Source organism: Zonotrichia albicollis, chromosome 24, assembly GCF_047830755.1.
Source record: "Zonotrichia albicollis isolate bZonAlb1 chromosome 24, bZonAlb1.hap1, whole genome shotgun sequence".
Lineage (NCBI taxonomy): Eukaryota > Metazoa > Chordata > Aves > Passeriformes > Passerellidae > Zonotrichia > Zonotrichia albicollis.
In genome coordinates this window covers 8,316,892-8,330,832 of record NC_133842.1, presented here as the reverse complement: position 1 = coordinate 8,330,832, position 13,941 = coordinate 8,316,892, and the positions used below count along the sequence as shown (strand labels likewise).

The following is a 13,941-nucleotide window of genomic DNA, read 5'->3' as shown; positions in this document are numbered from 1 at the left end:
CTGCAGCTCAGAGAGCCCTGGAGCTGGGACCCTTCCCTGGGGAGCCTGGGCAGGGCCCCAGCAGCCTCTGGGCAAAAACCTTTTCCTGACATCCAACCTGAGCCTGCCCCGACTCAGCTGCAGCTGTTCCCTCCACTCCTGTTCCTGGGCACCAGAAGGAAGAGGTTGCCACAGCCCCAGCCAGGGACCCGTTCCCAAGGCTGTTGCCATGGCCACCAGGGCTGGGACCAGCTGGGATGCTGGGTTTCCACAGGCTGGGGTTCAGGAATGGGATTCCCCAATTTTCTGCTCCCACTAAAACCACCCTGCCCTCGCTGCCCTCCCACCTCCCATGGAAAGCACAAAAGGCAACGATCCCAGACTGGGATAAGAACGATTTATTTGGAACAGCAACAAGATAAGGAACAAATGGAACAGAAATTATATTGATAACAGAAGGGATAAGAAAAACTATCTACAGGGAAAACTAAACACAATTCACTGGGTCTGCCTGGCCACAATTTCCCCTGCCTGGAAATTTCACCCTTCTCTTCAGAGAGAGAGAGAGTCCCTTTCCTGCCCCTAGCAATGACCTGAGGTGGGAGTAAATGTAATGACAGGGCCATGGACAGACCCTCATGTTCTTCCATCCCACATCATATCATTGGCAGGGGCAGGAAAAGGTACAGCTGTCTTCCCAGCATGAATCACAGGGAAAATGGGTCCCCAGGGCTCTTCCCAACATGGGTTCTCCCATGGGGAATAAAGCTGGAGCAGTGCATGAACTCTTCCTGCAGTTGGGGCATGTGCAGGGTTTCTTTTACTGGTGACTCCATTGGTGTCTGGTCAAGTGAGAGCTGCTAGTGAAGCTCTTCCCACACTGGGGACACTCATAGGGCCTCTCCCCAGTGTGGATGTGCCGGTGGGTGGCGAGTGTGGAGTTGTGCTTGAAGCCCTTCCCCCAGTCAGGGCAGCGGAAGGGCCTCTCAACTGTGTGAATCCGCTGGTGCTGGACGAGATGAGAACTGGTGTGGAACTTCTTCTGACACTCAGGGCACTTGTAGGGCTTCTCCCCAGTGTGGGTCATTTGGTGGATGATCAGTTGGGGCCTCCTACTAAAGGTCATCCCACATTCCCCACACTTGTGTGGCCTTTCACCAGTGTGGATCCTCTGGTGGCAGCTCAAGAGAGACTTCAGACTGAAGCTCTTCCCACATGCCCCACATTCATAGGGTCATTCTCTGGTGTGGGTTTTCTGGTGGGATATCAGGTTAGAGTTCTGGCTAAAGCTCATCCCACATTCCCCACACTCATAGGGCCTCTCTCCAGTGTGGGTCCGCTTGTGCCTGATGAGGTGGAAGTTGCGCTTGAAGTCCTTCCCGCAGCTAGGGCAGAGGAAGGGTCTCTCATCCGTGTGAATCCGCTCATGCAGGAGGAGATCAGAGCTGGTGTGAAACCTCTTCTGACACTCAGGACACTCATAGGGCCTCTCCCCAGTGTGGATGCGCCGGTGACTGACGAGGGTGGAGTTGCGCTTGAAGCCTTTTCCACACTCAGGGCAGTGGAAGGGCCTCTCATCTGTGTGAATCTGCTGATGCTGGAGGAGACTGGAGCTGGTCTGAAACCTCTTCTGACACTGGGCACACTCGTAGGGCTTCTCCTCAGTGTGGATGCATTGGTGGATGATGAGGGCGGAGCTGCAGCTGAAGCCCTTCCCACACTCCCCACACTCATAGGGCCATTCCCCAGTGTGGATCATCTGGTGGCACAACAGGGTGCTGCTCTGCCTGAAGCTCTTCTCACACTCTGAGCACTTGTAGGGCTTCTTCTGATCATGAAGCTGCTCATGGACCACCAGCTCTGAGCTTTGGCTGAAGCTCTGTCCACCTTCATGGCTCAGGGAGGGTCTTTCCTCCTGAGAGCACCCTGGACTGGCCTTGGAGCCCCTCTTCCTGTGGGATCTCTGAGGCATTTCCTCCCAGTTGGAATTATGCACCGTGGCACTGCTCAAAACGGCCTCTTCCACAAGGTTCTGTTGGGGGAATTTGTCCTTCTTGGTCTCCATCATCAGCTTCCTCTCTGGGGGAGGAAAGACAAGGAGAGGATGGGATTTGCCTCTGAGCCAGAGGGAAGGGGAAGGAGATTCCCCCAGTGCATCCCTGGTAGGATGGTGTTGGCAGCAGGGTTGTCCTGCAGCCAGGGGCTGTGCTGGGCTGGGAGATGGAGCAGAAGAGAGGGGGAAAGGGGCACTGACTTCCTCCTCCCCTGCCTGGGTGTCCTGGGGCATCTTCCTCTTCCTTGCAGTCTCTCCCTCCATCTGGCTAAGTTTTAGGAATGGGAAATCCTGTTCTGGGAGGAAAACAAGGAATGAGCGCACTAAATTTTGCACCGGATTGAAGGCAAACCTGGGGGGGGGAGTCTAAGCCAGAATTCCAATTAAAAAACAAAATTAGGATCAAGACAATGATACAGAAACACTGCCCTAAACTGACAGAGTCAGGATATAACCTGACACCCTGTTGGTCAGGGTGATGGCAGCCGTCCCAATAAATGGTGGCTTTAGTCCTGTTGGAGAGATGAACGTGATTCTGTCCAAGCAGTGACCCTGTAGAAGGGTCTGATCTTCCTCTGAAGGTCCAGTGCTGGTTATGGAGCTCTTGTCTTCTGGGAATCCAGTAGGCAAGCTGCTCCTGGTGTAGCAAGGCTCAGTTTATATCCAGGTAGGAATGCTTGGTTCCTCCCCCTGGGTGGAGCATCCCACAATGGGATGATGGAATTTTATCAGTCCTGCAGTGACACTCAATGGCCCATTCACAGAAGATATCTCCCCTGGAGGGCGTTATCAGGGGTGAGTCATGGAAGAGATAAAGAACCCTGCCCCACCTGCTTATAGCAGTTGATGAAGATGGGGATTGAAAACATGCATTTGGTTACATCTTGCATTGCAACATTGTCCTGGTTTAGGGCAAATTTGTTAAAGAATCTGCAAAGGAGGGCCCCTCCAGAAAGCGAAACCCACACGGCCCCTCCCCCCAACCGGTTCGGGAAAAAATTCCTCGGAGAGAGGTGGGAAGAACCTGTTTATTTGACTGGCCCCGCACCCCCCAGCACACAAAATGAACAATACCCGATGACACCGCTCTGAGAAAGATGGCAAAATCAGAAAGTCTCTTTCGGGGGGTGGTTGCTCTGTTCTCAGTCCCTCCGGCGCTGGGCCAGCTGCGGCAGCCGAACCTTCGGTGTTCCCGGGTCCCAGTCCGGAGCAGGTTCGAGATGGTCACAGGAACAGGAGAGGAGAAACAGTCCAGGAAGCAATGTGGACTGTTTAGCTAGAACTAGCTAATAAGCAGAGGCAGAAAGCAGAGCAGAAGCAAGAGCAGAAAAAGAGAGCAAGCAAAAGCAGCAAGCTGAAGCTGGAAGTGAAAAAACAGCCCTATGTACTGCTCGTCTCTGTGTCCCTGATAAGAGAAACCCAAACAAAACTTCCACTCTTCAGAGCCGGTCTTAAAGGCACAGAACAGATGAATGGGGATATACAAGCATCATAACGTCACCCCAGGACAAACCTGAAACAGTGGGGTAATCCCTGCTCAGGGGGTGAACACCACCCCCCTTACCCAAACTGGCTCAGGTGTAAAACCCCCACCCTGGGAAGGGCACACACACACAAGACAATGTCACACTTGGCCCTGCTCCAGTGAAGGTCTCTGTGCCTGTCACTCCCTTCCTTTCCTCCCTTTCTCTTTCTTTCCATCTCTCTCTACACCTTATCATTACTATTCAGTATAAAATCCACATTAAATTCAGTCTCAATATCACCTTAATTGGGGCAGAGGCATCTCTCTAACAATTTTCTTAACCAGATTGCGAAATTATTTTAGCACAGTGAGTTCAGGGCACTGTTGTCTGATCCCAAGTGCCTTTGACAACAGCATGGTTTCCTCCTCTGAGTAGGTTGTGGTTCTTTCTGGAGGAACTCTTGGAAACTTGCACACAGCTACCTCTGAACAACTTACAGGAGAACTGATGAGAAAAATGGCTGTTGTGGGTGGCCAGTGTAAAAAAAACATTTTATTGTCCTTGCTTTAAAAGTTTGTTAAAATCACTGGAGGAAAGGGAGCAAATGTTACCAGCAAGACTGACAAGGTTCATTCACTCAAGGTAAAGAACACAAGGCTGCTGAAAGTCCCACTAGAAGCCCAGCTCAAGTAGCAAAATTCCCAAATAACTCCTGGATTCCCAGGCTTAGGGGCTTTGCCAACTATGAGAATCATTTTTCTCTTCATCCCTGTAACCTTTGTGACAGGTAATAACAGCTTCCACTTCCTTTTAATAATATCTGTATTGAGCTGAATTTGTGCTTTTCTTTTATTGGAACCTGCCGGCATCTGAGCAGGAGCTGTGCAGGAACCAATGAAACTTGGAATTGCCACAGAATTGCTTCTATTGTCAGTTTATTCATGTTTGGGAGTTGTTTGCATTTTCATCACATGTGACTTGTCAGAAAATCAAATATTCATCAAAGTATTTTATGCAGAGATAAGTTTGATTTCTTCAAACTTTATTTTCTCCAGTCCCCTGGGGATTCTCAAAGGGTCTTTGTGCTTCTCACCCTGGGGGATGCTTGGGAGGGGGGTTAGGGGGGTTGTCCCTGTCCCTGTCACTCCAGGCTATTCCCCAGGGGCTGTCCCTGTCCCTCTCACCCCAGGCTATTCCCCAGGGGGTCTCCATAATTCTCACCCCAGGAAATGCCTGGGAGGGTTTCCCCTCTCTGTCCCTCTCAGCCCAGGCAATGCTCGGGGGTCTCTATCCCCTTGCCCTGAGGAATGCTCGGGGGGTCTCCATCCCTCTGGCCTCAGGCAATGCCTGTGCAGGGCTGGGGACCAGGGGCTTTGTGTCCCTCTCACTGCTGAAGGTGCTCGGGGCTGGGGGGGCTGTCCCACCTTCTCACCCCTGGGGAGGCCGGGGGGGTCTCTGTCCCTCTCAGCCCTGCTGTGACCCCACCCAAACATCATCGGGGTCAGAGGGACAGAGACACCCCCAAACCCCCAGAAGAGCTGAACCTGGGATTTGGTTTGGGGCTGAGGATTTAGGAAGGGGCTGGAATTGGGGCTGGGTTGGAGATGGGGCTTAGATTTGGATTAGAGCTGGGATTGGGGTAAAGGCTAGACATGGGATTGGCTTTAGGGCTGGGGGTGGGATTGGGTATAGAGCTAATCGAGTATGGGGCTGGGCTGAGATAAAATACAGAACTGTGAGTGTGTCTACACGTGGAGTGAGATTGAGACCAGGATCAGGGTCAGGTTTGGGACTGAGTTCACCCAGGGCAGTACAGGGGGGATGTCACTGGGGGAAGGTTTGGGGAAAATCCTGGTTTGGGGAAAAACAAGGTGTGAATGCCTTGGGTTGGGGATTCCTCCCATCCACGTCCATTTCCAGAAGACACCTGATGTCCAAAAATCAAGAGTGAATAAAAAAAAGCCACCAGGAGTTTCCCATTTCCAGTCTCATCCCTCTTGGGTTATGGTTGGTTCCCACATCTCAGGGCTGGTGGGGATCCCATGGGTCCTGGGGATCCCTCCTCTCCAGGGTCCTGATTTTGGATTCTGGGAGGTTCTGGGGTCCCAAGGTCCCCCTCTCCAGCCTCCCCTCAATCCAGCAACTTGGGGTTCCCCCTTCTTTCCACCACTCATTCCTGGTTTAGGGTAAATTTGGTTGAAACCCTCCAAAAGGAGTTTCCTCTAGAATGCCGATTCAGCAGCCCCACCCTCAAGCCAGTCCGGGAAAATATTTCCAGGGACAAAAGTCTAAAAAAACTTTATTTTACAGGCAAAGCACTCACCAGCACAAAAATTGAACAATATTAAGCAATAAAACTTCCTGCTGCTTCAAAATACATGACAAACTCCGTAAGTCCCTCCTTGGGTTGTAGCTCTGTGCACTCAGCATCTTATCAGTGCCTTATCAGTGCCTTATCAGTCTCTTATCTGTTTATTATCAGTCTCTTATCAGTCTGTCCAGCGCTGGGAATGCCTAGGCCCAGGCTGGTGGGCCTCAGGGAAGAGCTGCTGGTGGTATTCTGGTTGTTCAGTCCAGAGCAGGTTTAAACAGCTCCGAAGAAAAAGAAAAGTCAGAGTCCAGGGAACTTCTCTGCCTCAGAGACCTAAAAACTGACTAAAAGCAAAGGAGAGCTCTATCCTACTATCTGTCCATCCAGCAGCTCTATTGTAGAGGAGTGAGTGCAGTTTCTGAAATCAAACTGCAGCTTCTTCCTCCTCCCCTTCACTCTCAGAACCAGCCTTAAAGGTGCAGAACTCATTTCTGGGCTAAACAGACCCATGAGGGTATGAGCACCATGATGTCACCCCAGGACACCCCAGTCAGGGTCAGGGGGTCCTGTCCCTGCCTCATCTCCGGGCTGCCGGGGGTCCCCCAGCTCTGGTATCGCCCCTTCCCCTCTCCCCGCCCCGGGGGTCCCCCGTTCCACAGCCCCGGCTCTCACGGGGATCCCCAAAACCAATGTCCCACCCCGTTGGTACCGGGCCATCCCCACGTGGACCCCCCGGGACCCTCCCGAGGGGCGATCGCGCCTCTCCTCCCCCTGAAAAAGCTCCTCTTGGAGGGCCCAGAGATATCTGGGGCTCGAGTCTGGGATCTGCCAGCTCCGAACACTCTCTAAAAGAATCCTCCCGGAGACCCCTGGTTGGAGTTATTTGGGAATTCAGCTACTTGAGCTGGGCTTCTTCTGGGACTTTCAGCAGCCTTGTGTTCTTGACCATGGGGTGAATGAACCTTGTCAGTCTCACTGTATCATTTGCTCCCTTTCCTCTTGTTATTTTAACAAACATTTCAAGGAAGGAGAACAAAATATTCCCTTTTTCCCTGGTTAACACATCAGCCATTTTTTTTCATCAGTTCTCCCATAAGTTCCACAAGAGGAAGGAGGAACTGTGTCCAAGTTTCCAAGAGTTCTTCCAGAAAGAACCACAACCTGCTCCTCGGAGGGAACCATGCTGTTGTCAAAGGCACTTGGGGCCAGAGAACAGTGCCCTGAACTCACTGTGCCAAAATGTTTCAATCTGGATAAGAAAATTTTCGGAGAGATGCCTCTGCCCCAGTTAAGGTGCTAACGAGACCAAATACAAAACGGATTTTACTGAACAGTAAATGCGAGGTAGAGAGAGAGATGAAAAGAAAGAGAAAAGGGGGGGAGAAAAACTGAGTGACAGGGACAGAGACCTCCCCTGGAGCAGGCCAAGTGTGACATTGCCCCCTGTGTGTGTGCCCTTCCCAGGGTGGGGGTTTTACAGCTGAGCCAGTTTGGGTAAGGGGGGTGGTGTTCACCCCCTGAGCAGGGATTACCCCACTGTTTCAGGTTGCCATGCAAGATGTAACCAAATGCATGTTTTCAATCCCCATCTTCATCAACTGCTATAAACAGGTGGGGCAGGGTTCTTTATCTGTTCCATGACTCACCCCTGATAACGCCCTCCAGGGGAGATATCTTCTGCTAATGGGCCATTGAGTGTCTCTGCAGGACTGATAAAATTCCATCATCCCATTGTGGGATGCTCCGCCCAGGGGGAGGATCCATTCCTACCTGGATATAAGCTGATTCTTGCAACACCAGGAGCACCTTGCCTACTGGATTCCCAGAGGACAAGAGCTCCATAACCCTCACTGGACATTGAGAGGAAGACCAGACCCTTCTACAGCATCACTGTTTTGACAGAACCACGTTCACCTCTCCAACAGGACTGCAGCCCCCATTTAATGGGACTGCAGCCACCACCCTTGCCAATATAGTGTCAGGTTATATCCTGACTTTGTCAGCTTAAGGCAGTTTTTCTGTATCATTTCCTTGATCTTCATTTTCCTCTTAAATTGCTTTTCTGGCTTAGACCGTTACCCAGGTTTGCCTTCAAACCAGTACAAAAAACAATGTGCTCATCTGGTTTTTTCCACCAAAAACAGAATTTCCCATTCCCAAGTCTTGATTGGATGGAAGAGGAGGCTGCAAGGAAAAGGAACATTCCCCGGGACGCCCAGGCAGGTGAGGAGAAAGTCAGTGCCCCTTTCCCCCTCTCTCCTGCTCCATCTCCCAGCCCAGCACTGCCCCTGGTTGCAGGAGAAACCTGGGGTCAACGCCGTCCTGCCGGGGATGCACTGGGGGGATCTCCTTCTCCTTCCCTCTTGCATGGAGGCAAATCCCATCCTCTCCTTGTCCTTCCTCCCCCAGAGACGGAGCTGAGAATGGAGACCAGAGGTGAAAAATCCCCGCGGCAGAACCTCGTGGAAGAGGCTGTTTTGAGCAGCTCCACAGCACAGGAATCCAACAGGGAGGAAAAGTCCCAGAGATCCCACAGGAGGAGGGGCTGCAAACCCAGTCTGGGGTGCTCTGTGGAGGAAAGACCCACCCTGAGCCAGGAAGATGGGCAGAGCTTCAGCCAGAGCTCAGAGCTGGTGGCCCATGGGCAGCTTCATGATGGGGAGAAGCCCCACAAATGCTTGGAGTGTGGGAAGAGCTTCAGGCAGGGCAATACCCTGATCAGCCACCAGATGATCCACACTGGGAAATGGCCCTATGAGTGTGGAGAGTGTGGGAAGGGCTTCAGCTGCAGCTCTGCCCTTGTAAACCACCAGCAGATTCCCACCAAGGAGAAGCCCTTCCGCTGCCCTGACTGTGGGAAGGGCTTCAACTGCAACTCCAAGCTCATCATCTACCAGCGCATCCACACTGGAGAGAGGCCCTACCAGTGTCCCACGTGTCAGAAGAGGTTTCACACCAGCTCCAATCTCCTCCTGCATGAGCGCATTCACACGGATGAGAGGCCCTTCCGCTGCTCTGACTGCGGGAAGGGCTTCAACCGCAAATCCACCCTCGTCACCCACCGGCGCATCCACACTGGGGAGAGGCTCTACGAGTGTCCCCAGTGTGGGAAGAGCTTCTCAGACCGCTCATTCTTTAACCGACACCAACAGAGGCACCGGTAAGGGAAGCCTTACGAGAACCCTGACTGCAGGTGGAGCTTCACGCACTGCTCCATCTCCATCCCCATTGGAGGACCCACAACGGTCAGAGCCCTGGTGACCCACATTCCTTGTGATACACAGTGGGAAGTGATTTGTGTTGCTTTTTCTTTGCCTCTTATTATCTTTTGATTTATCTCGTTTCCTTCAAAACACCAATAATCAGGGTAAAAATCGACCCAATTCATCAAAGGCACTACAAGCCTCACGTTTTACTTGTGTTTTGAGGGAAACTTAGATTCTTGGAGATATCTGGGAGAATATGGGGGGTTTTGGGGGTATTTCATTTGGTTTTCTTTATTTCTTGACACTCCAAAAGATAAGAGGCATTAATCTGACAGCTCAAAACTACTCAATGCTACTGAAAACTACTCAATCCCACCCTAGAATTCCTCGATTCCATATCCCCTTGGGGTGAAATGGGGTTGAAAGTAGATTGGGTGAAGTGGGATGCAGATCAGGAGGGATGAGATGGGCATTGGGTGGGGCAGGATGGGTGGGATGTGGTTTGGGAGGTGTGAAATGGGGGAAATACAGCTTGGGAAGGGGGTCTTGATGTCCAGGATTGGTGGGAACGGTTGGGTTTGGGACAGGGGAGGTGGGTTGGAGTCTGGAATGAGACGGCCAAAGTTTGGGGATGATGAAGGGAAGGGAAGCCCGTTACTGAGTGAGTTTTTGGATATTCCATGTTCATGAAGAGATGCTGGGGTATCTCACATTTCTGAGGTGGTTTTGGGGCACTCCCCAGCTCTTGGGGGTTTCCCGAGAGCAGCTCCATGGAGCCCCATTTCCAGGGGTGGTTGCCATGGGCACGAGCTCAGGGATGTAGCCAGAGTCCGTAGCCTCAGTGCTGAAGAGCAGAGAAATGATGAATGGCCCCAGACAACTCCAGTGTGTGCTTGCAGACCTGTGAGCTTACTGAGGAGAGGTCAACAGCAATCCCCTGGAGAGATGCACCTTAGACTCCGGGCGTTCCTCACAGCTCAGGGTGAGGAAAGAAGCTTCCCCCATGGTGCCTTGCAGCACTATATTAATTTATCCCAATTCTTTCCTCCCTATTGGCCTGTTGGCCTTTCCCACCCCTTTTACCCTTATATGTTCATGTTCTGGTGAGTTCTCCCTTCCCTGTAATCCCATTGGTTTATGTCTCTGGCTACCCACTCTAGCATTTCCTATTGGTCCCTTCCTTGTGTACCACCCGTGAGCCCTCAGACCATTGGATCCCTGATGCTCTTCTCCACCCTTTCTTTTCCTCATTTATAACCTAGACCCTCCTTTGGCTTTGTCTTTGGCCCTGGACCTCTTCAGTGTTGCCTGAATAAAGCACATTGGAACTCCATGCCTGGAACCTCCGATGTCTTCACTGCCGACCTGCTCCATGTGTGTATGTGTGTGTGTGTGTCTTGTGTCTGTGTGTGTGTGTGTGTGTGTGTGTGTGTGTGTGCTGGGGCTCTCATGGCTCCTGCCCATTGGTGCAAGATGCTCTCAGGGAAGTTGCATCTACCACCACCACAGACCACAACAGTGGCGCCCAAACAGGTACCTTCGTCTGGTACCCCTGGAGAGCGTCTCCAGCATGGCTGCAATCTAAGTTGCCTTTGAGTCAGCCACTAGCCTAAGACAACCTCTGAATTTTATCTGGGCACGCTGAAGGGAGAGACCTGGAACCCTCCCAAAGTCGTGGGCTGGAGGATTGCTTTCCTTGACACACCCCCACGAGATCCTTTGTTGATGCACTGCTGGGTGAGTATGTTTCAGTCAGAGTCACCCTTTTCTTTTGTTTTCTCATTTTAACTTGTGGATGGAAAGACTGCAGAATGGGCACAAAACTCTTTCCACAATGGGAGATTTATATCCAAGTTACATTAGCCCTACTTGCTCGGGAAATTCATTTTTCAAAGGGGAATTTGAAAGCATTTGTTCATCTTCCTTTCAAATATTTTATGTTACAAGGGAATCAGTTTAATCACTTGAGATTTGGGGTACGGTTGGGATCAGGATATTTGTTTTATAAATGAAGGGAAATTTTAAAGTAGAGAAGTTTTATTGTCTTTTTCATTCCATTTATGGCAAAATGTTTTATCTTCTTTTTTGTTCTATTTATGATTCAGTTTAAAAATCAGGGGAAAATTTGGGAAAAGTTTTGGGTCTCCCCTTCAAAACCCCTTCCCTTCATCCTCTCCCCAAGCCCCTAGACCCTCTTCCCTGCCTGGGGAGCAATCAGCAGGTGGATGTCGCTATTCAGCACAGGGTTTCTGCTGTCTCCCTGGTGCCTCCCGATCTCCACTCTCCCCTTACCCGGACGGCACTGGCCATGCTGCTCTGGACCTTCCCCTCAACCTTCTTCCTATGCCCGCATACCCTCTTTCATCTCCCCCAGTGGCTGTTACCCTACAAAATGGTGCTGGCAATGTGGCAGCCCTGCCATTTTGTCTCCTCCTGATCCAAGTTTTTTCCACCCTCCACCCCAAAATGGCCACTTTCCCGCCTCTCCTCTGCCCTTTTCTGTGACAGTGGTCACAAGGATTGCAGGATGAAGAGAGAGATGAGAATGTTCATCTCATGTTCAGAAGGCTTGATTTATTATTTTATGATATATATACTACATTATAACTATACTAAAAAAAATAGAAGGAAAAGTTCTCAGAAGGCTAGCTAAACTAAGAATAGAAGGGAAAGAATGAATAACAAAGATCTGTGTCCCGGCAGAAAGCAAGAGCAGCTCTGCCGTGAGTGGTCAGTAAATCGAAACATCCACAAGAGACCAATCATGGACCCACCTGTTGCATTCTACAGCAGCAGATAACCACTGTTTACATTTTGTTGCTAAGGCCACAGCTTCTCAGAAGGGAAAAAAATCCCAAGAAAGGATTTTTCACAAAAGATGTCTGTGACATGTCACCGTTTTAAGTTTAGTTTAATTAAAAAGAAAAGTGTTTGCAATTTTCTCTGCTGGGCACATGCCGAGGAAAGAACAAACACTTGACAGGTTATCTGTTGCCAATCAAAACCTCACTCAAGTGCTGGTGTGGAATGAGCAGGGAATTTGTTCACCTGTAGAACTTACAATTCTATCAAATCACTAAAACAATCGTACAATATAAGAAAATGCAAAAACAATACAAAGAAAGTCTAAGTCCAAGCAGCTGAGCTTCAGGAAAAGTCCATGGGCTGAAGATGTTCCTCTTTGCCATCTCTGAAAAATCCTTTTGGTCCTGAAACAAGCTTGCTGCAGAAAAGTCCATCAATAGTTATCAAAAGTCTATTGACAGTCATCAAACAATTTCAAACAATTTCAGACAACTCCTGGAAATTCTTGCCAGAGCCCTTTATTGAACAACTTGGGCTGAAGCTAATTTTTGGCCCTTCAATGCTTCAGAGCTGCTGCCAGCTATTTAAATTTTTTTTTGTGTGTGTGTGGGGGGTGCTTTTTTTGGTTTTTTTTCTGTTTTTTTTTTGTTGTTGTTTTTTTTTTTTTTGTTTGTTTGTTTTTGTTTGGGGGAGACCAGCAGCAGCACAGCAGCCAGAGAAAGGCCCTGGGGGGCCTTGGCCAATCAGAAAGGCCGCCCAGGAGCGGAAGGGGGAAGCAAAACCCCCAAACCCATCAGGAGGCCGGACGGTGGCCCTGGCCCAGGGATGTCAGCTCAACAGCCCGGGCCCAGACCCCGAGGCAGGCTCTGCCTTGCCACAGGCCTGCACTCTGCTGCCAGTACAATGGCAGAACGAGTGATGAAACGCTTCTTTTCCCCAAAATCACCAAGGCATGCCAGCAGCGGGGAAATAGAAGCCTTCCCAAAAATCCTCATCTCGGGTCTGGGGATGTTTGTTCCCCACAGCAAGCAAACCATGATCGCTTCCCGCTGTGCCCTCTGCCTCTGCAATGCAAATGCAAACAGGTGTGTCTCCCATCAGCCTCACGGCACCACCCCCTCCGGGCGGGGGACCAAAGGCAGAACTTTCGGGACCCACCTGCCCCTCGCCGCTGGTGTGTGCGAGGAGCGGCGGAGAGATTCGCACCCCCCAAGGGGCAGCAACTGACCAAACACCCCCCAACCCGCCGAGAGCGCTGATTTGGAACGCCAGCAACAGGGCTGCACTCACAGCCAGCTGGCGAGCCATGCCTCTTCCCCGGAAGGAGAGGCTGGCGCCCTCTTCCCCTGTCCCAGCTCCCTCCGCAGGGGCAGCCCCGGGACAGCCTGAAAAACTTGGGGGAGAAATCGCGCTGGGTGCAGGAGCCACTGCGGGCTGCTCCGAGGGTCCCGCGGGTTTAGAGCTGTTTTAAGCATCATCCTGAACAGGGACTTGCTCGGTTTGAGGCGGCGGGGGTGCACGGGAACACGCCGCTGCTGTGTCACTCGGCTCTGGGAGCGGCAGCTCAGGCACGCGCTCTGCCTCTGTGGGAAAGGCTGCTGGGCACGGCACGGGGTCGGCAGCGTCTCCTGCCCCTGGCTCTGGGGTCAGCTCAGTGGAAGATGCAGTTGCAGAAGCCGCCGGAGTGCGCACGGGCAGCGGCGGGGCCGGCACGAGCAGTGGCGAAACGGCCGGGGGGAGCGGCGGCGGAGGATCGCTGTTGCCCAGCAACATCGGCGCAACCGCAGGGAGCGGTGTGTCTGACTCGGACACAGGCGGGGAAGCCAGCGCAGGCCCGGGCAGGGCCGCCCGGGGAGGCGGCTGTGGGGAGGGTCTGGGAGGCGGCCGTGCCGACCCGAAAGGCGGGGCCTCGGAGACCGGTGCCGCCCCCATCTGTGAGTGGGGTGGGGTCCAGGAGGCCAGCAACTCATCAACCCCCGGAGAGAGACGAGGGGAGGGGAAAAGACAGCTCCATCTGAGCATGCTCCATAAACGCAGAGAAAAAAAACTTCAGCTCCGGACAAGATCTCCCGGCCCCCCCCCCGGGATGCAGTGGGGCTGGGAGGCAGCAGATCATCTCCC

The 13,941-nt window shown here is 51.9% G+C and overlaps 1 pseudogene; it reads right to left on the bottom strand.

Moving 5' to 3' along the window:
* Positions 1-686: 686 nt before the first annotated feature.
* LOC141731654 (uncharacterized) lies at positions 687-13,593 on the bottom strand (annotated as a pseudogene).
* Positions 13,594-13,941: the final 348 nt, after the last annotated feature.